The following is a 24,560-nucleotide window of genomic DNA, read 5'->3' on the forward strand; positions in this document are numbered from 1 at the left end:
TACATACTCAAAGAGAAACTTCGTAGTGGTCATGCTTGTGCAGTCCTTCACAGGCTGCGTCTCCACCCATCGAGTCAAATACTCAGTCGCAATGATAATGTACCACGCTTCCGTCTTCTTTCCTTGGGGTTGAACGGGTCCCACAAAATATATGCCCCATTTCTTGAAAGGTTGTAATGTCATCTATGGGTTTAGGGGCAACTCATCCCTCCATGATGACCTATCAATCCTTTGACACCTGTCGCACACCCTGCAGCGGGCTTTCGAACCCTGATGGAGGGTTGGCCACCACAACCCTGCACGTAGAATCTTTTGTGCGATCATTCTTCCTACATAATGGCCTTCCACGGCAGCCCCATGCACGTCCACTAGGATACTGCTTGTTTCAAACTCTGGTACATGTCGTTGCAATACTTCACTAGACCCCATTTTGTACAGTTGTCTAGCAATGAAAAAAAGTTTGCCACGCGCACCACTAACTCCTTTTTCTACTAGACGGTGCAGCCTTCTGGGGCAGTTCCTGTCGTTAGGAAGTGTATGATGTCTTCAAAGTGACCATCCGCGATGCACACTACAAAGGGCTGCGCATCAGGCAATCCCTCCTCCAAATTAGTGGGCTCTTTATAGGTTTTAACCCTATACATAAATTACCTGCATACAAAATCTAAAACACATAAAATAAAAATGCGAGAGCATAACACATAAAACACATATACACAGATATTTTCCCTAGATCCCAAAACTAGGACTACCAAATTGATTTTTCATTATGTTCCTTTAAATGTTATAATACATATTTATACATGTCGAAGCATCCAATACCATGGATCAAAAACCATCATGTCCAAAACCATGGACCGAAAACCATCGCGTCCAAAAACATGTGTGAAAATCATGCACAAAACCATAGGTGGGTCCTCCCAACCTAACAAAGGTTCCAAATCCAAAATTTTCTAGGGTGCTGCCCCAGACCCCATAATGTGGGATTACTTGTACCCCTCAAACCCCTTGTGACCACCCCGCTATGCAATCGACACAACGAAGGGGGGCTCTGTCCCCCCTCTAACCCCCCGGTTAACTACGTGGTCTAGTCATGGAAAGAATATAACACAACCCAACATTATCCCACTTGGGGTTTTCTTTCCAGAGGGGGCCACAAGAGTTTATCCATCCCTGCAACACCCATTGTTTCTCTACACCAAGAGAACTTCTGAGAGCTCACAGATTTTGTCAATGCATCTGTAGTATTCTTCAAAGTGTCCACCTTTACCAGCAACACCTTTTTGTCTTCTATCATATCCCTCACAAAGTGATACTGAACATCAATGTGCTTTGTCTTTAAATGATAAGAAAGGTTATTTGCCAAGAAAATTGCACTTTGGCTGTCACAGTCTATCCTTATAGCTCATTGTACTAACCCCATACTTGAACACAATCTCTGCAACCAAACTCCTTCCTTGCTTGCATGAGTGGCTACGATGTATTCTGCCTCTATAGTTGATAGTGCCACTATAGATTGTTTCTTACTCATCCAACTGACTGCAACTCCAGATAGGTTAAACACATACCCACTTGTAGATATTCTCTGATCCCGATCTCCAGCCTAGTCTACATCAACAAAGCCATGAATATCCAACACTCTGTCCAATCCTGGTCTTCCCTGGTAGCACAAACCGTAACCACTAGTGCCATGCAAATACCTAAAAAGCTGCTTCATTGTTGTCTAATGCTTCTTTCTTGGTTTTGACATAAACCTGATCAATACTCTAGCTACATGTGAAATGTCTGGTCTTGTATAGACCATTGCATACATCAGGATATAGACTGCACTTGCATATGGAACATGGGACATGTCCTCTTCCTCTTCCTGTGTCTTGGGACACTATTCAGCAGATAACTTTACACCTACAAGAATAGGAACCTTCACTAGTTTACTATCCTGTATATTAAATCTCTGCAATATTGTCTTGACATACTTCCTCTGGTTTAACCAGAGCTTCCTCTTTGCACGATCTCTTTTAATTTCCATGCCCAAAATATAGTTTGTAGCACCAAGATCTTTCATGTCAAATTTGGGGGACAATTGGGTCTTCAAATCCTGGATAATTTCTTTGTCATTTCCAACTAACAACATATCATCCACATACAAGACCAAATAAATAACACAGTCACCAATTAATTTAAAATACACATAGTGATCTGCTTTTCTTCTGGTGAAGCCAAGTCCCCGTATAAATGTATCAAATTTTTGATACCACATCCTTGGTGGCTATTTTAACCCATACAGAGACTTCTTTAACTTGCATACCAGTTCATTCTTACCCTTCACCGCAAAGCCTTCAGGTTGCTTCATGTAGATTTCTTCTTCCAGATCCCCATGAAGAAATGTTGTCTTCACATCCATTTGTTCTACCTCAAAATCAAAAGCAACAACAACAGATAAAAGTAATCTAATAGAAGTTACCTTGGCAACAGGAGAAAAAATATCACCAATTTCAATTCTCGACACCTTCGAATAACCTTTTGCTACCCACCGAGCTTTGTATTTCTCCACCTTTCCTTTTGAATTTGTCTTCTTCTTGAACATCCATTTGCTCATAATGGGTTTCCTTCCAACTGGCAACTCCACCAGATCCCAAGCCTCATTTTTGTGCAAAGATGCCATTTCATCAACCATGGCCCCTTTCCAGAGTTTTCCATCCTCTAAATCTACTGCTTCCTTCACAGTTATGGGATCATCATCAGTAATAGATAAAGAAAAATTTGAACAAAAAGAAGATGGACTATTCCTTTCAGGCTGCCTTCTTTCTCGAACTGATCTTCTTACACCCGGATTTTGTGGCTCTTCATCTTCTGATTCCTCCTCTACTGTAGAGTCTGATTCTTCCTCCTCTAGCTCAAACTCTATCTTCTCAGGTTCCTTTGGTTGGACTTCGTGTTTAATAACATCTTTTACCTCTCCAAACACCACATTTCAGTTGTACACAGCCTTCCTTGTTACTGGGTTCCAAAGATTATAACCCTTTAAACCATCCCTATACCCAATAAAGATGCACTTTTCAAATTTACTATCCAACTTGGTTCGTTTCTCCTTTGGAACATCTACATATGCATCACATCCAAATACCCTCAGATGTGAAAGAGAGGGTTTCCTACAAGTCCATACCTCTTGTGGAGTTTTATCCTCCAAAGCTGATGAAGGTGATCTTTTAACCAGGTAAGATGTTGTCTCCACCGCCTTTGGCAAGAATTCTTGTCCTAACCCAGCGCCACTGAGAATGCTGCTTGCCCTTTCCATCAACATCTTGTTCATTCTTTCTACAACTCCATTTTGCTAAGGTGTATATGGAGTAGTCTTCTATTGTGCTATACCACACTTCTTACAGAATTCTTCAAAATAGTTACTACAAAATTCTCCACCATTATCTGTCCTCATCACCTTTATCTTCTTCTCTGTCTGGTTTTCCACCAGAGCCTTGAATTCTTTAAACCTGTCAAATACTTTAGATTTATTCTTAAGGAAATATATCCATGTATTCCTTGAGAAGTCATCTATAAATGATACACAGTACACAGACTTACCCAGTGATGGAATCTTCACAGGTTCAAACAAATAACTATGCACAAGCTCTAATATATGTTTCACCCTCTTACCACTAGAGGGGAAACTCACCTGATTCTACTTCCCATATACACAATTTTCACAGAAATGAAACTCCAGAGAGCTATTACTCATACCTTCTAACATGCCTTTACCATGAAGTATTTGAAGGCCCTTCTCTCCAATATGTCCAAGCCTTTGATGCCACAACATGGTCTTCTCTCCAGAGACCATTGGATTTTTTGCTCCACTTTCAAGAACCACATAACTGTTGCACCCATCAAAAATCGTACTACCTTGCAGCTTGTATAGACTTCCAATCTGAACTCCCTACATCAATACCAGTTCTCCCCAAACCATCTTGTAGGTATCCTTCTCGAACATTGGTTTTACACCTGCATCATCCAACTTGCTTATAGAAATCAGATTTTTGGCCAATGCAAGAATATGCAGAACACCCGGAAGTGTTCTAACCCTTCCACCTTGAAACTTCAACTTTACTCTTCCATGACCAATGATTCTAGCCTTCCTATCCTCCCCTAAGAATACATCACCACCATAGTATTTATCATACTGACAGAACCACTCTCTATGGGGAGTGAAGTGAAAGGATGCACCTGAGTCAATCAGCCATGCCTCATGATCTACATGTATACTTGAAGAAGCCATGTACACATCCCCACCTTCATTTGAGGTGATTTTTTCCTCTATAGAAGGAGCATCATTAGATCGCTTTCCTTTATCAGGAGCTTTAGATTTACAGTCCCTTTTGTAGTGCCCTTCCTTTCTACATTTCCAGCACATCACCTTTACAAGTTTTCCTGGAGATTTATATCTCCCTCTAGATTTAGATCTCCCACTCGATGACTTATTTTTGTTTCTATTATGGGACTCTCCTCATATAGACAAGGCATCACCATTCTGGCCCTCCATATTTTTCCATCTCGTCTCCTCCATCAGCAAGGATGAGACTATTTCCTTAAAATGCAAGGTAGTTGCATTGGTACCTATTGCAATAACTAGACTATCCCATGAATATGGTACATAACACAACAAAATGATGCACTTATCTTCATCTGAAATTTTAATATCAATAGATGCTAACTGACTTACCACAATATTAAATGCATTCAGATTATCTTTCACCAATTCTTAGCTTTCATCCTCAATTTATATAGCCTTTTCTGCAGGAACATTTTATTCACTAGAGACTTAGATTGGTACAAAGTCCCTAACTTGTCCCACAAATCCTTTGCTGTAGCTTCCCCTGATACATTCAACAATACTGAATCTGAGACACACAATCATATTGTGCTCTTTGCCTTCCGATCAAACTTCTTCCATTCTTCATCAGACACTTACATTGGTTTAGTACCCGGAGCTACTGTGATCCACTGCTCTTTATCCACCAACAGATCCTCCATCTTGAGTTTCCACAACTCAAAAATCTAACCATTAAATGTCTTGATCTCTATCTTTCCACTGCTCGCCATATTCTTTCACCACCAGAATCAATCTCGCAGATCTCCCACTGAACAGGGTGTACCATAGGCCCGAGCGAAACCCCTCAACAACAAAGGCTTCCCCTTAAATCCAAAACAAATATGATTTGAAATGTAGGTTTTAACCCCGTACATAAATTACCTGCACATGAATTCTAAAACACATAAAATAACAATGAGAGAGTGTAACACATATACACAGATATTTTCCCATGGATCCCAAAATCAAGACTACCAGCTTGATTTTTCATTATGTTCCTTTCAATGTTATAATACATATTTATACATGCTGAAGCATCCAATACCATGGACCGAAACCATCATGTCCAAACCATGTAGCTAAAACCATCACATCCAAAACCATGGACCGAAAACCTGTTATGCAATCAGTGCAACGAAGGGGGTGTTCAGTCCCTCCTCTAAGCCCCTAGTTAACTACGTGGGCTAGTTGTGGAAAGAATACAACACAAGCCAACACTCTTTCCTCATTTCGATGCATGAAAGATGGTCTGGTACCATGTTCAGTCATCCAGGCTTCATAATAACTTCAAAATCATACTCCTGGAACAATAATAACCGCCTACAACTTCCCCCCCCCCCAACACAGGCTTATTGACTAGTTATTTCAACGCAGAATGATCCATATACATTTTTAAATGTCCACCAAGCAAATTGTGTCTAAACTTCTAGAGCGCGTAGACCATGGCTAATCCTTCGCACTCAATGGTGGAATAGTTCTTCTCAGCCTTGGATAACCTCTTGCTTGTGAACACTATAGGATGGTCCAAGTCTCCTTCGTCGGCCTCTATTAGTACTACTCCTAGTGATATACATGATGTGTCAACATGTACATGAAACTTCTTCCAATTTGGGAAGACTAAAATCGATGCAGTGACCATTTTTCCTTTCAGCACATCCAAGATTTTCTGACAGTCCTTGTTCCAACAAAACATCACATCCTTTCTCAACAACTTCTCCATAGGCATGGTGATCTGGGCATAGCCCTCGATAAAATTCCTCTAGTACCCAGTATGTCCCAAGGTTGTGCGTAGTTGTTTCACACTCCTCGGCACCTCCATGTTAAGTATCATTGCAATCTTCATGGGATCTACCATCAGTCTGTGTCTACAAACCACATGACCTAGTAGAGTCCGAAAAGGAACACAAAACATGCATTTCTTCATATTGAACACAATTTTGTACCTTCAACAAGTATCTAGCATTAGGCGCAAACTGGCTACATGGCGTTTTACCAACCCAAACACAGTCCAGTCATCAAAGTAAACCTACAGAAACTTATGATTGAAACCTTTGAATGCAGCAATGACTACGCATGAGAAAATCACAAGTGTATTCTTCAATCTGAAAGGCATTACAGTGTATTGAAAACATCCCCATTCAGTCGTGAAGGTCTTCTTGCTTCTATCATTAGGCACGATTTTGATCTGATGGTACCCAGAAAACCCATCAGTGAAGGAGTATGTTTCTTGGCCACCTACATTGTCAAATACCTTATCAATGAATGGAGTCGAGAAAGGATCATGCATGTAAGCGTCATTCAACTTCCTGAGATCTACGCATATCCTTATTTCCTCCTGCTGCTTCTTTTCCTGTACCACCATTGGGCTCACCCAATTAGATTCTTCCACAGGCTCAATGATGCCTACCACGAGCATCTTATCTAACTCTAAGCAGACCTTCTCCTTATACTTCGGATTGAGATGGTAAGGTCTTTGCTTAACTGGCTTCACATCAGGTTTTAACATGATCTTCATAATGCCCAGGTTTCATATTATCCCCTTTAACTCCATCAACTTGGTAGGGAACAAATCGTGGTATTCACAGAGCAATTCAACCTTATCTACCGTCATGTCATCCCAATAATCTCTGATCTTCGTGAGTTTGGGCTCCGCCTCTATACCAATATTTACATGTTTTCAGTGGTGTGGTTATATCAAGATTTTCAATCTGCGGTCCCTCGACCTCGCGGTGACCCTCAGTTTCAGGGATATCAATCTTTCGGGGGTCCTCATCTTCTTCTTCAACTATCACGTTATAGCATACTGTCGTGTGGCTCAGCTGAGTAGTCCAATCAGGTTGAATCAGATCCAAAGTATCCCGTGGTATCCTAAATATTTCTGCTTTAGCTTCTTGTAGTGCTTCGTCAGTACAATCAAACCCGTCTTTGAAGCTGAAATTCATTATGAACCCTTCGCGCATAATATCCCATATTCCTATGCCATGGCGGAGCTCTGTCTCCAAATACTAGTTCATCGGGATGACATCCAAGGTGTGACAAAACAAGTGCACCCATTCAGGTTGGCACTTTGTACCATAGGCCTTAGCCCATTTGGCTAAGTGTGCGTGCGGATCATCCTTCCCATCATACTTGTCTATCAGTCATGCCTCCGGCTTCCCAAAGTGTGTTCTCATCATCCTCCTGCACTCACGCCAGTTGTCAAAACTACCATTGTGCGTACCCCACCATTTCGCGAGTGTAGCACGTAGTGCCCAGTCCAAAGCCTGGAAGCACTGCTTCTTGGGTACTTCCCTCTCAAATGCATCAAAAAACACATCCACATCATTCAATCCATTATAAGTGGGTAGATTCCGTACCTCTAATGACACATATCACAATGACTGGGTCATCATGTTATAGCTCAACGTAGTTACTTCATGTAGCCGATTATGTCAACGTTGTAATTCTTCATTCGAGTCTAAGGTGCAGGAACTCTTGTGATCCCATGTAATTCGTCCATCTACTGTCAAATTCACCAAATCTAGGTCTCGTGTTGTTATTTTATATATGCAATCCAAATCGTCATCACTTTCATAATTGTGGATTGGTTTAGTATAGCGTGATCCTTCAGCGGGATCTAGGCGTACTATTACATGAAGTGATTTATTTTCAAATATGATCTTTCATTTCTTTAGGTTGATTACCCCATTCATGTTAGTATCCCAATCAATGCCAAGGAGCACAGGGTAGGGATTGCTGTCGTCCACAATTTCTATCACTTCAAAGTCAGCTAATGCGCTTGTGCCTTCAATATCTACAATTACTCCTTACAGTCATCCCATGGGGATGATTTTCTGTTGATTTTCCATCCTTAAGTGAATCGAAGACCATTGTAATGTGGGTCTCCCCATCCACTCCCAAGTCTGCATCGACAAAATGTTCTCATCTGACCCTAGATCTAGAATAACTTGATCCATTTAATATTCTCTTGTCTGCGCGGTGAGTCTCATCTGATTCCTTACCTTTGCCTTATGCTTACCAATCTTCTGTACCATGTGTGGTTCACCCAGAGCATTTCCAACACATCTATTTATAAGTTCCTATAACCCCTTCACAACCTTTCTATCATGCAATAGCTTCATGTAGGTCTCTAGAAAGGTCGTAAGCATAGAAGGGTCCATTTACTGAATAGGCTTATCTCGGCTCCCTCAGGTAGAGGCTTCAACGAAGCTCTTTTTTGCTTCCATGAACATTTCAAGTGCATGCTCCAAATCAAAGTCAGCCTCCTTCACCAGAGCTTTGTGAACCCATGCACTATATTCGAGTTGTTTCCCCTTATCGTCGCTCATTGCAATTCCACTTTCAATCACTATATTCACATTCAGATCCCCTTCGTGAGGCTCAAACCTCATCGTTTGCAGCTTCTAAGTTAGATGCAGTGGTAGCACCCCTTTGTTTGGTATCCTTGCTATCAGTGTAGGATAGTCCTCTCTCTCATGATCAAACTAAGTATAATATTTTCACGATGGATGCATTGGGTTATTGCATTGATGGCCATAGTGTCCTGGTCCTCAATAATTGTAACAGATCATCTGTCCCCAACCTCTACCAGGTCCTCCTCCACCTCGGCCTCATTCGTGCCCCTGAAATCATATTTGTGCCATCCTAGTGCTCTGGTCAGGGGGCTGCATTTTTTCCTGAACTCTATAGGTGGGTGTTCTATCCATCATCAATTCATAACTTCAGTAGTTTTGCTCATCATGCCCTACCAACTTGCAGAAGTTGTAGAACAGTTGTTATGGTGTTTGTACAAACCTCTGCAACAAATGACAGTTATCAATTGTATGTTTCCCTGCTACTTGACATATAGCGTACCAAAACATAGGCCCCGCGCTCCATTCTGCTTGGGCTTTTGGCCTCAAAGCCATCGGTCCTCCCCCTCCAATATAGTTCATAAAGACTGGACAATGGTCTTTGTATTGCCCCTAACCCTTACATTTTAGGCACCATATCTCTTCGCGCGCCTCTAGTCGAACTGTGTTGTCTTGCTTCAAGATTTGCATTTCGAGGAAAAGTTTTTGCAACTGCGCATGTATTTGTTGAATCTACAGATTCAGATCTTACATCAGTGTTTCATGCAGTCTTACTACAATCTCCAAGGCCTCTGCCTGAGTCATAATCTTCTGTTCTAATAGTGCAACCCTTAGGTGAGGCAAGAGCAACGCTGCAAACCACTGACAATGTTGTCCATCTGTTAAGTTCATATTAGCTTCGCAGATTTTACACTTCAATCTCTGATCAAATTCCCAAGGTGTCTGACTTGGTTTCATCGTAATTCCCTTGAACCCCATAATTGATTGTGTCTCAGATCTAGTCCTACTCAAGTCTTTATTTAGCGCGGTCTGGATCTCTACCAACCCAGCATTTCGGTTATCATTATAGTAATTGATGTACCAAGTTAGCGCACAATATTGTAAATCACTAACCAATGTTAACTTATTCATGTGATCATCTATGATGCCCTGAGCTTCTCATACATCTTTTACGACAAACCAGAACTGGTCTGGGTCCTCATTTCCCAAGCCCTTGAACAAAGGTAGCTACATTGAATTCACCATGTTGAATTGTGGTGGAGGTGGTGGTGGTGTGGGCGAAGTTGTAGGTGATGGTAGTGAAGTTGGAGGTGGTGTAGGTGGAGGTGGCAGTTGCGGGAATCCTTGTTTTATCAACTGAACTGCACTTCGTGGAGAAGCCTACACTATTCCCTCTTCGTTACTGAAAGGAGGTGAAATCAGTGGGCTATATTCAGGGCCCTTTCTTCCTTCGTTCCTGTAAGTCTTTTCACTTTGCGTACCTCTAAGCATCAAGGTAGCTGCATAATGCGTTCTTCACACAATAACATCTTAATCTAAGCATTTGAAGACTTCAAGTACTTACCTCACAGACCTTTGAAAAATCGCCATTCTGCCTCACTGTAAGTAACCGAGGTATCGACCATGAATTCAGTCACAAATCCTCCTATGATACAATTGAGCCAATGATCTATAGTGAGAGTGATCTTATCCTTAGAAGCTTTCAATCTCTATGCTAGATCCGAGGTCCAGAAAATAGGACTATAAAGCCTCCACCTACCTTGGCTATCCACTATCTTTGCGATCCAAATGTATAACTCAACTAGAAAGGAATAGAAAAATATTTCATGGATTTCTGTATATAGGTACCTGTCTAGCCATTTTTCCTTTGTCAACCACAAGTTTCTGTTCTCCTACACCATGAATTCGTGGGTCTTTCTATCCAACCAGTCCTCGATCTCTTTCTTAGTTGGAGTCCAATGATACGACATCACACATCTCTCATGCAGATTCCGGTCTCGGTAGCGGAACCATTTGTTGGCTTTGTGGGCCCTGACCTAGGTTTAGCGTTAGTTAGCCAAACAAATCCCTACACTACTGGCCCTTTTGGCATTAGCCCGTAGAGCACGGACTGAAGTCTGACTCGAAGTAGTATGGGGGGATGTTGGAACCAAGTTTCCACACCTTGAGATGGTCATGATGTCGGTTTATACCCTTTGCCCCTACTTTTGTGCAGGTCTCTAAGCCTTAGGGCTTTGTCAGACTACCCTTTATTCTGCCCTTCAATACCTCCACGAAGGTGTATGATTGACCTTCTCGAAGCCCTAACCCATTGTCCAGGTACTTTCGCACATCTATGGCAATATATTGTATAGGTTTCCAAGTTATTTCAAGTGTTTTACATATCTTACTAATCAATCATAGTTAGTGTTGAGTAAACTGATATCCTTACTTATGTTCAATTAACCGATACAATCACATATATTTGTGCATCAAATAAACATTGTAAATTAAACCCAAAATTGAAGGTGTATGATTGACCTTCTCGGAGCCCTAACCCATTGTCCAGGTACTTTCGCATAGCTATGGCAATATATTGTATAGGTTCCCAAGTTATTTCAAGTGTTTTACATATCTTACTAATCAATCATAGTTAGTGTTGAGTAAACTGATATCCTTACTTGTGTTCAATTAACTGATACAATCACATATATTTGTGCATCAAATAAACATTGTAAATTAAACCCAAAACACAATATAATCAAATGCATTAATAGGAACTAAATACACATTAATTGCAAAATACTTCTCTTTATTGATATCTTCCAGTTTAATGCAGACTCTATCTGTCGTGGGCACACAGCTACAGGGGTTCACGAGCTCAGCTGTGGACTTCCACCCTAGGCCTCTGCGCACTCAACTGCAAAGCCTCTAAATATGCTAAGGCCCAAGAACACTTAGTATTCTCCACTCTACTTCACTACTTTCTTCCTTTCTTTTTCACTACTTAGAGCCTACTTACTTAGCTCCTCTTTATACACTCCCATGGTCCATGGACCATGGGTGGATCTTTACAACCGACTTGACACTTTACAAAATAAGGGTGGATAACCCTTTATGACTATTGGCACCTTCACACTCCGTGACCAAAAACTGTGGAGACTTTACAACTTTATTACAAAATTATCCCAAAACATGGGCTTTTAGCCCCAAAACTACTCTCGGGGGAACTCGTTCCCAACAATGGGGAACAACGATCTTTACGTGGCTCTTCAAGATATAAGGCCAGAAGTGTTTTACTTCTCTGTAGAGTCAATAAGTCTACTTATTGGTATCATTATATTTTAGTTTGAATGCTTTCCTATTGGTGCTCATGGAAGATATAGGTTCTTCACTTCCTTTCTCGTCCTTTTGTGTGAGTAACATTGTAACAAAACAATCAGATGAAAAAGTGTATACCATGAATTCTTTATTAAAATTGAGACCATACAAGGTAAGTGATCGGGCAATATCTTCCTTGAGTTTCACAAAGACCTCCTTTTCTTCTTGAATCCATTTGAGTATTACGTTCTTTGTGAAGATACCCTATAAGGATTTTACAGTTTGAGTGGAATCTGTTATGAATTTCCTAACAAAGATGATCTTCCCCAAGAAATACTACATAATTTTTTTCTATTGGGTTAAGGAATTTGCGTGATTTTTTTTAATGTTTCTAGAACAGTGGTGATTCCAATATTATAAATGAAGTGCCCCAAGAATTCCCCTCCAATACTAAAAAAATGATTTTGTTAGGGTTGAGTGAGATCCCTTATTTTCGACAACACTCAAAACATTGTTTAAGATCACATACATGGTCTAAGAATCTATATTATGTCATCAAGATACACAACCACACATTTTTCACCTACTCCTGTTAAGGGGATATTCATTGCCTACTGAAAGGTATCCTTAGTGTTCACAAGCCCGAAAAGCATATGTTTATAAACGAATGTGCCCCACTTGGTTATCAAAGTTACCTCTAATCTATTCAATTCAGAGACTAGGAATTGATTGTAATTGCAGAGTCCATCTACAAGAGATAACATTTTAGAACATGATGTCATCTAAATAATCTATTCCATAAATGGATCATGACGATTGTCTTTACTAGAGGCTCAATTAAGTTTGTGGAAATACATGAATAGTTTAATATCTCCTAATTTCTTTCTAGCTGGTGCCAATTTGGAAACCCAAGTGGAATGTCGTAACTTAAAGATGGTCTTTGCGTCCAACAAATTTTTCATTTCCTTATGTATTAGTGGTTCTAGAGTTGGATGTAATTTTCAAAAAAAATCTAGAAAGGCTTGATACCTTCTTTGATCAATATGTCATGTTGAATGATTCGGGAATCGTAGGTCTTTCGATCATCATAAGTCCACGCAAAATTATCTCAATATTACTTGAATAACTAGATAAATGCTTTTCGTTCAGCTGGGTGCAACATGTACCAAGATTCATGTACTTGGGATCCTTTTCTGTATACAAGTTCACTTCCTTGTGCCTTAACGTTGAATTTTGTGTTTTGGTATTTGGGGGGCCCTTGAAGTGGTTTTCCAAATCACAAAACCTTCTTATTGTAACAACACCTTTGGGAATCATGTTTCCTTTTTGAAACTTTTCTTCATTCACTTGATAATTTTCATGCTCATCTTCATCAACAGTCCCATATTTAAGTACATTTGAATTAGTGATGAATTCCAAGATCTATTCATCATCATTGAAAACAGGGAGATTAATAACATTATCTGGAATTGTAGGTTTATAAACATTATATTGAAAATCCATCTCTTAGAGGTATGAAATAGGTTGTTGTATTGGCCAAGGTGTCTCCTGCAACATTCCTATGTCTAGGCATAGAAACAATATTAAAAGGTTTAAATGATGAGATAAGTCACCATACCTCTTGTTAGTAGTTTTTTAAAAGTATAGATAAAAGTTGAATGGTGTTATGTACCCTTTTGGTGATTATTTCCAAATCACCAATGACCTTAATGCATTCTACATGAAAATCGATGGCTTTATTTAATCCAAATACCAATTCCTTGTAATTATTAGTATTATTTGTGCATTCAAATTCCAAGCGACATGATATGGGAGTTTTATTCTTTATTGGGTCCAAAAATATGAAACTTACATAAACTCCATATTGAGTTTTAGATCCATCATAATACAGAGTCTAAATATTATTATTTATGTAAGTATTATTATGTATACTAATGTTATTTACATCTATGATATAATTTTCATTTTCCCTAGTCATATTACAAAGGAGGAGTCCTGGTTGTCTATCTGAGAGTACCAATGATTGTCTTGCCACATAATAACAAATTTATGATTTGAAAAAGAAAATTCCCTCCATTTCCTAGAAAAACTAATGGGCTCGTTGGGTCCTTACAATATTGTAATGGTATATGCTGTCTCAATTTAGTCAATAATTTTTAAAGTGTTGACAACGGGAGTGTCAACACCTATTTGTAGTAAATAGTGTTAAAGCGCTGAAAACCAAAGTAGCAACACATTTTGTAAAAATGGCGAGTTAAAACTTTGTTTTTTCCTATGAAAGGCAGTAACTTTGGGCACAGTTTATGAATAGCAGGAAACTATCACGGTTTGAGAGATTTGAATTGATATTTGAAGCCCATTTTTCAAAAATTCACTAGTAAAAAGCTCATGGACAGTTGTTGATGATACACCTCTTGAATTCAACTTGGGGATTTCCTTCAGCATGTTAAGGAGAAGAATTTTGTTGGGAAATTTATAGTAGACTCAAAATTCTAAAAATCAGTAAAAGAGATAAGATGACAACAAAATCAGTAAATAAATATTATTTCCATATTTTTAGAGAATAAAATCAATGATCAAATTACATATTTGATTGGATTTGACAAATGATCAGAAGAACAGATGGAAAAAAATTTAGTAGGAGATTTCATTCAACTTTTTCAGGAAGAGTTCAAGGAATAATATTTTCAATCACTTGAGACAATCCAAGATTCATTGGATTTTGGAATTATTTGACAATGTTATTTTACATAAACTTAGGAGAATTTGTTTTGTTATTTGGGTTATATAAATTGTCATTTTGTAATGTAAAGGGGTCGGAATTGAGAACCCTTTGGAGCACATTTTATCAGATTTTGTTTGAGATTAATAAATCTTGATAAGACAGAGCATGGAGTTTTTTCATATCAAGGATTCAGGTGATGTATTTTTCCAGTCAGTGCTTTTCTTTATGTAATAGTTTTCTTCTTAGTTATACCATTTGAATGTATGGCCTTATAATATTTGGATAAGATTAATTGTTACATGATTCATCGTTGTTTTTGGTGCTCTGTTTCATATATCTAAATATTTTCTCACTTTTTCTCTAAAGCTGCTCTTGGATTCATCCTTCATGCTCAATTACAATGGTTTGTTTCTCCCTTCAACTATCAACTACAATGACAATTGTCTAAGGAAAATGTGTATACCTTGCCTCTGATGTATAGCTTCTTCCCAACCAGTTTGTTGTCATTTTTCATTAACTCTCAGCTTATTTGACTCCATTGCCCATTTTTTCTTCCAATACTCCAACCAAATTTTATATGATCCAATCAGACCTAGCCATTGTTCTAAGTACATAACCAATCATATTTGACTGAGTTATAGAAGAGATCCCCATTTGAATGGAAAGGGATAACTTTCAATTCAAAATAATGGTTAGAGGTTACCTTAGAGTCTTTCCCTTACATCCAGGGTTTTCTCTAAGAGATAACATTTTCACGTCATTTCTAGGGAGGCAAAAGTTTCAAGCAAATATCTCGGAAGGACGATAATGATTAGAATTGACTTTTGATGTTGAACAGAGGTAAAAAACAAAGTGATTGTGCACCATTCACTTGGAAACTCAAATGCTAGATTCTAGAAGTCAAAAATCTCATGGCATCTCCATTGTCCAAAGAATTTAGAGCTTGAACTACAAATCTAGTTCCTAGTCAATAAAGGCAACTAAGTATGTTAAAATTCCTATTTCTATTCAAGGTTTTAAGGAATATTGGGACAATTTTGAAGATGATCAGATTGATGCAGGTTTTTCAGGGTTTTTGTCTATTTATTTAAAGTCATGCAAATGCAGCTCAGAAGCTAAGACCATTTTTTTAGAAACAATTGCCGAAAAGATTGTGATATATATTGACATTTTAGAGGCTCAAATACAGTCCCACAAATTCCAAGATTAGAGTCAATCCTTTGAAATCCTTATTCATATAAAGCAAAAGGAGGTGGTGCTAACCTTTCATATCGAGATTCAGGATTTTTTTTTTTTTTGGAATGAGTTGGACAGTTCATAATTGAAGTCATGGTTTCACATAGTGAATAGATCTGAGAATTTTAGACATGATTGTCTAGTCATTCAATACCTTGAGGGTCATCAGATAGATCATCATTTTTATGATCCCATAGTTGAATACAAGGAGGGTTTTTTCAGTTTGAATTTTCAGCCATTTTTTCCCTATGGAGACAAATTACATCATGAGTTTCCTTTGCCACTATACTGTCCAGTTTTGATTTTTCTGAAGCACAGTAAAAAAGCCACGGTATTTGAGCAACTACTAGATTGGTTACATTGGCAATTTTATATTATTTGATTGAACAATTATTTCAAAATTTTAGTGTAGGATGAGTGTGCAATAAGCTTGTTGGCTAAGCATTTATTTTCAGTACTCATGTGAATTTCCAATTTGGTTTTCAGTTACAGAATAAGTGTAGGTTACAAGTTGCAGTTGTTGAGTTGGGATCAACCCAATGGAATAGGACTCTAGTCTATGGGGTTCTTGCTTTCATCCATGATTAAAGACATCCCCGTGGAGCCAAATATTATCTCAATTTATTCAATAATTCTTAAAGTGTTGACAACATGAGTGATAGTGCCAATTTGTAATAAACAGGGTTAAGGTGCTGACAGCCAGAGTATTAATACATTTTTGTAAAAATGCTCAGTTAAAACTCTATATTTTCTTGTAAAAGTCAGTAACTTTGGGTGTGATTTCAGAACATCGGGAAATGATATTTTCCAAACTCAAAGAAGTCTTTGTCGAAAACAGGTCTGTTAATAAAAACCTCTCTCATATTTTGCACAAATATCATGGTTTGAGATATTATAATTGATCTTTGAATCTTATTTTCCAGGAATTCACAAGTAAAAAGCTCATGGACAGTTGTTGAGGAGCCACCTGATCAATTTGACTTGGGGATTTCCTTCAACCTCTTAAGGAGAAAAATTTTGTTGGTAGATTTGTAGCAAACTCAAAAGTATGAAAATCAGTCAAAGGAATTAGATGACAACAAAATCATTAAATAAATATTATTTCCAGATTTTCAGAGTTTAAAATCAACAATCAAATTCCAGATTTGAAGGGATTTGACCAATGATTAAAAGAGAAGATAGAATAGAAATTAGTAGGAGATTTTGTTTTTCTTTTCAGGCATAGGTTAAGGACAAATAGTTTTAATCACTTGAGACAATCCAAGATTCACTAGATTTTTGTAATTAGTTTCCAGTTTTGTTCTACATAAACTTAGGAGAATTTGTTTTGGTATTTGGTTTATATAAACTATCATTTTGTTATGTAAAGGGTTCGTACTTGAAAACCCTTTGGAGCATATTATATTAGATTTTGTTTGAGATTAATAAAGATTGACAAGGAAGAGCGTGGAGTTTTGTCATATCAAGGATTCATGTGATGTATTTTTCCAGTCTATCCTTTTCTTTGTGTAATTATTTTCTTCTCAGTTATACCATTTAAATGTATGGCCTTACAATATTTGGATAACATTATTTGTTACATGATTCACCATTTCTTTTGGTGCTCTATTTCATATATCTAAATATTTTCATCCCTATCCTCTAAAGATTATCTTGGATTCATCCATCATGCTTAATTGTAGTGGAAGGTCTTCTCCCTTCAACTATCAGCTACAAGGACAATTGTCTAAGGAAAATATGTCTACCTTACCTCAGAGATATTCTTACTTCCCAACTAGTTTCTTATCAACTTTCATTAACTCTCAGCTTATTTGACAACATTGCCCAATGTTTTCTTTCGATGCTTCAACCAATTTTATATGGTCCAATCAAATCTAAGCATTGTTCTATGTACATAACCAATAAGATTTGACTGAGTTATATAAGGGAACACCTTTCAAATTGAAATGGCTAACTTCAATTCAAAATATTGGTTAGAGGTTATCTTATAGTCTTCCCTTACAACTTTGGCTTTCTCTAAGAGATAACATTTTGGCACCATTGTCAGGGAGGAAAAATTTCAAGAAAATATCCTGGAAGAATGAAAATGATTAGATTTGACTTCTGAGGGTGAGAAAAGTTCAAACACAAATCATTGTGCACCATTGACCTAGAGACTCCATTATCAGATTCCAAAAGTTAGAACTTTCATGATAGCTCCACTATCCAAAGAATTCAAATCTTGAATTGTAGATTCAATTTCCTAATCAATTGCGATGAGAGGGTATGTTAAAATTCTTATATCTATTGAAGGTTTTAAGTAATATTGGGATAATTTTGATGATAATAAGATTGATGCAACTTTTTCAAGGTTTTTGTCTATTTATCTAAAGTCATGCAATTACAGCTCATAAGCTAAGATCAATCTCTTAGAAACATTTGATGAAAATATTGTGAAAGATATTGAGGCTTTAGAGGCTCAAATATAGTCCCATAATTTCCAAGATTAGAATCAATCCATTGAAATCCTTATTCATCCAAAACAAAACGAGGCGATGTTAACCTTTGATATAGAGATTGAGGAATGTTTTATTTTTTGGAATGAGTTTGACAATTCACAATTGAAGTCATGGTTTGACATAGTGAATAGATCTAAAAAATTCAACCATGATTATGCAGTCATTCAATACCTTGAGAGTCATCAGATAAATCATCATTTTTATGATCTCGTAACTGACTACATGGAGGGTTTTTTTCAGTTTGAATTTTCAGCCATTTTTTTCCCTTTGGAGGCAAATTACATCATGAGTTTCCTTTTCCACTATATTATCTAGTTTTGATTTTGCTGAAGCACACTAACAAAGACATGGTATTTGAGAAGCTACTAGATGTTTTGCGTTGGAATTTTTTCATTTTTTGATTGAGAAATTATCTCAAAAATTTAGTGTAGGATGAGTGTGTAATAAGCTTGTTCGCTAAGAATTTATTTTCAATAGTCACATGTATTTCTAGTTTGATTTTTAGTTAGAGAATAAGTGTAGGTTGTAAATTACATTTGTTTAGTTGGGATCAACCCAATGGATCAAACCTCTAGTCTATGGCATTCTTGCTACCATCCATGATGTACAACATCCCCGTGGAGCCAGTTGTTATCTTAATTTAGTCAATAATGTTTAAAGTGATGAAAAAGGGAGTGTCAACGCCGATTTGTAATAAATAGGGTTAAAGCATTGAAAACGAGAGTAACAACACATTTTTTTAAAAATGGTAATTTAAAACTCTATTTTTTCTTGTAAAATTCAGTAGCTTCAAGCGCTATTTCTAAACATTTGGAAACAAATTTTTGAAAACACAAAGAGGGATTTGTTGAAAATAGACCCATTAACAAAAATATCTCTCTTATTTTTCACAAATATCATGGTTTGAGATATTCAAATTGTTCTTTCAAGCAAATGTTTCAAGAATTTTCTAGTAAAACATTCATGGACAGTTGTTGATGAGCCACCTCATCAAATCAACTTGCAGATTTCCTTCAACATCTTAAGGAGATTAATTTTGTTGGAAGATTTTTTGCAGACTCAAAAGTATGAAAATCAATCAAAGGGATTAGTTGACAGCAAAATTAGTAAATAAAGGTTAGTTCCATATTTTCATAGCATAAAATCAGTGATCACATTCCAGATTGGAAGGGATTTGACCAATGATCAGATGGACAGACAAAAAAGAAATTAGTATGAGATTTTTTCATCTTTTCAGGTAGAGGTCAAGGAATAATAGTTTCAATCACTCGAGACAATCCAATATTCTTTGGATTTTTGGAATTATTCACTAGTTTTATTTTATATAAACTTAAGAAAATTTATTTTGTTATTTGGATTATATAAACTGTCATTTTGTAATGTAAAGGGTTCAGAATTGAGAACCCTTTGGAGCACATTGTGTCAGATTTTGTTTGAGATTAATAAAGCTTGACAGGATAGAGCATGGACTTTTTTCATATCAAGGATTCACCTGATGTATTTTTTCAGTTTTTCCTTTTCCTTATGTAATTTTTTTCTTCTCATTTATACCATTTCAATGTATGGCCTTATAATATTTGGATAATATTAATTGTTACATGATTCAACCTTGTTTTTGGTGCTTTGTTTCATAGATAAATATTTGCACCCTTGTCCTCTAAATCTTCTCTTGGATTCATACTTCATGCCCAATTGCAGTGGACTATTTTCTCCCTTCAACTATCATCTACCATGACAATTGTCTAAGGAAAATGTGTCTAATTTACCTCCAAGATCTGCTTACTTCCCAACAAGCTTCTTGTCACTTTTCATTAACTCTCAACTTATTTGATACCATTTTCCAATGTTTTCTTCCCATACTCCAAGCAATTTTATATGATATAATCAGATCTATCCATTGTTCTAAGTACATAACTTGTCAAATTTTATTGAGTTATAGAGGGGGTACCCCTTTGAATTAAAATGAGTATGTTTCAATTCAAAAGCTTGGTTATACGTTACCTTAGAGGTTTTTACTTACAACCAACATTTTCTCTAAGAGATAACATTATACTTCATATGTGGCTTTCTTTCCACCTATATGTGATTATTCTTTCTCTTTTATGGGAGTCATAAGTGAGACAAATTAGTAGAAATGCATCCCTGAAGTTTTTCAACCAACCTCTGCTTAAAAGAAGACCATACGCTTTGGGTATGTCAACCACCACTTTATCGATGACTTGGTGCACTCTTGGATCTGATGATAATCAAAGAATCACATCGTTGATTTCACCAGCGACTTGCCTTTCAGTCCTATCCATTTGTATTATTTTGGAATTAGTTTTCTATAGAGTGGGGTTTATCTTCTTGTAAATTGACAATGTCATAACATTGGTTGAAGCACCAAAGTCTACTAAACAATTATGCACATTATGGTTAAATGTCTAAATTTTAAGTAAGAAATAAAGTTTTTCAGATGTCAAATGAGCTTTGATACTTAATACATGGATCAAAACCTTATTATTATATGTGGAATTTGTCTAAGACATTGATGTAGAATTACCGGAATTTGTAGATGTAGAACTAGACTTACTCAGTGTAGTGGATGACTTGAATGTTCAGAGTAACAAGTCTATTTGTTACAAAAGTAAACATAGATAATAAAGTGTTACATTTTCTCTAGTATTCTTCATATCATAAACTATGTTGTGTTCCATTACACCACATTCATTATTTCCATTGGTTACATTAGTTGAAGGTGTGGCCTGAGAAGACTTAATATTTGTTGCGGGAGTTTTGTATTCACTCTAGTATTTCCCATTGCATATTCCTTTGGTTGATTTATTTTGGATTGATGAATCAATTTTTTCTTGTTGGTTATTGGAGGGATCATCTAACTAAGTAACGATCTACCTTCTCTTGAGGGTTAGGTTCAACTATTGGACTTTACTCCATAGGTTGTAAGATTTAGGAGCCTTAGCCTATTTTATTTATCCAATCTATACTTCTCCTACTCTTTGTGTCTCTCTATCAAACAACACATCCAATAATAGCAAAGTTTACCCTATGTTGGAATCATCACCTGTCGGAGTGGGTTCTTCTTCCATTGATTGTTCATCTTGGTCTTCTACAAATGATTGTTCTAGAAGTTGGTTAATTACAAGGGTCATAGATTTAATCCATTATGGGAAAGTTTTATATGAGTGACTAGATTGATGATATGTACAAACATTATCCATTCCAAACTCTTCAACATTCAATTTTACATTAGATCTCTGAGTAGATTTTTCCAGGAAATTATTGTTGCATTTAAGGTAACGCTTAAAAGATCGATCACTTGAATAAATCTCCATGACACTTTTCTTCAGGTCCACAAATTCATTGGTCAAATTCTTCATCATCTTAATGAAACTCTCTTGGTCACTAACCTCTCTTTCAATGGGTTTATTTTTGGTTGTATCAAGTTTCTTCCCATTGGCTTTCGATTCTTCCTATGTATGATGTACATGTCTAGAGAGCATGTCCTTTTCAAATGCCAATTCTTTGGTGAAGTTTTTTTCCAATGTAGTATTATTAGCCCTTTTCATAAAAATTGAGATATTATAGTGGAGGGCTAATGTATAATATTCTATAGCTACTAAATCCTGAGGGGTAGCAATGGAAGGAAACTTGTTTAGTATGCTTGTCAAGTGTTGATTAAAGTCTTTAACCTTTTGTTTTTTCAAAGTCGTTCCAATTTGTAATTGATCACGCATGAAGATTATAATACTAGGTGGAACATAATAATATACATGCCACATATTCATATTGGAAATCCATCAACCTTAAGGCGAAGCAAAAGTTTTGGATGTGCTCTTCTGGAGTAGTTGATTTCTTGAGATTAGACTTTAAAGGAAAATCATGTAGAGAACCATGAATATTAAAAGACCCTTGATCCATCCATGATAATTTATTACCAATCATGTTGTTTTCTAAAAAAAATTATTCACTATGGTAATCAAAAGGTTCTTCTTCACATTCTGGATTTTCACCACCTTGTGACCCATCATCTTTCTTATTAGAGGGATCAAATTAGTTAGGTAATTCAAGGGATTCCACTAAATCCACAAGAGATTCAATAAAATCTTCAAATAAATCAATTAATACACCTTGTATAGTTGTTGGTCTCTTAACAACATGCTTATGGGGAAATAGACCAACAATAAGAATTCTAGCAATTTGTTTTGCATATTCCCAAGTTAAATGCCTAAACAATCTTAGGTCATCCTAAGTGATCTGATACAAATGCTTAGGGCTACTTGGAGGAGGTAAGATTTTAATATTAGGATCTTCAAATGGCTCAGGGTTTGATTGAGGGGAAACAAATTGACTGCTATCTTGACTAGAATCTTTTAAATGATATGAGGGAATCTACCAGCCATGCAATGGAAACCCTCCTTCTAGCACCAAATGGTTGTTGATGAGGAAAATTGCGCCATTTTGTGTCTAAAGAGATCTCTCTGGTATAATGTATGAATTATACTTCACACCATTTGGGATGAGAGTTCCATCTAGAATGTTGGCCCAAATGACATATTGTGTTGGTGCAAAATTAGAGTTTCGACAAAATGAGAAAGGAAAGTGAAATCCAAATAAGAATCTGATTGAGGTACAATTTATAACATCTTATGGAATACCTTCAATAATAAACACCAAGAATATTACAACCAATTAATAGATACGCATGAACCTTGAAGAAATAATGATAACAAACTCTAATTAAGATACATGAATATAGAAGTATTGTAGATATCAATTGTAAATAAATTTTCAACTAATAACCAATATAAAAACATATGTATATAAATCAACAAACAATTCCTAGGAAGATAAAAGTTTTCAATTAATGAAATACTCCAATAATATTAAACACACGGGAAAAAATAACATACCATTAAACAAAAACAAGGAATAGTCTTACAATGTTCAATAACATATGAAAGGAATGCTTGCTGCAACCTAAAAGAGCTTCTTAATATTGATGTTGAAATAACCCATAATCAGACACTACATCCAAGAAACCTAAGAGTGGGAATGAAAAATTGTGACTTGATCTTCAAATAAATTTACAAGCTTTCCCTTTCAAAGTGCTCCAAAGATTCCAAAACTAAGAGTCCATATTACTAGCCTAGAGGGTATATTTATACAAAGTAAGGTGACATTTCACCTTCCATGAATTTTCAACTACCATCATCTCTAATTTCAATATTACTTTATTACTAAATCTATTTTATTTCCACATAATTACATTCAAATTCAAAATAATAAAGATAAACATTCTATATGGCTCTAATTCAAGGATAACCAATGTTAGCATTGTTGTCATTGATGGAAAAGGATCAACAAGGTATGATGGTAAAGGGTTATTCTTGCACAGTAGAAAGGTATTGTGCAAAGGGTGCTGAAGTGTTTGATTGGTGTTGAGCAGATGTGTTGGAATTATGACAGAGGTGTGGCGTTATGGCATAGGTGTTGTCCTTGATGGCAACTCACTCTGGTGACAGATCACAATTCAGGCTCTCAGAATGGAGGAAAGGATATATATGCAAGGTCACCTTGACCAAGCCGCGTATACATGTGGGTTAGATGTTCCAAAGATGTGTATGCGTATACACACACTTTCACGCAAGGAAAAGTGCATACATGTGGGAGAACTTATTTTTGGTCCGTGGTATTTAGTCCTTGGTATTTGAACCTATGGTTTTGGACCATGGTATCTCGTCCAAAGTGTTGATCGCAAGTATTGGGTCCATGGTATTGATTTTTTATGGTTTTGGACCGTGGTATGATGAAATGCCTAAGACTATAAAAGAGGAAGGAGATCATTTGGCAGAATAACCATCTGAATTACTGAATATCTAAAGCAGAGCTAGATCCAGAATACTGGTGATTGGTTTATGGTGCATAGATAGATCTGAATGAAGGAGGAACCTAAGCACAAGGATAAGTCTTGAATAAGTAGAATCTTTGACTGATTTTTGATCTGTTATATTTGGCGCAGGCTTGATCTATAAATATGATAATCTAGGTATAACTAATGTCTGAATATTTTTAAGAGTGAATTATCT

Source organism: Pinus tabuliformis, chromosome 7 (genome assembly GCF_031772625.1).
Source record: "Pinus tabuliformis cultivar Carrire ecotype Pingquan chromosome 7, CPIR1, whole genome shotgun sequence".
Lineage (NCBI taxonomy): Eukaryota > Viridiplantae > Streptophyta > Pinopsida > Pinales > Pinaceae > Pinus > Pinus tabuliformis.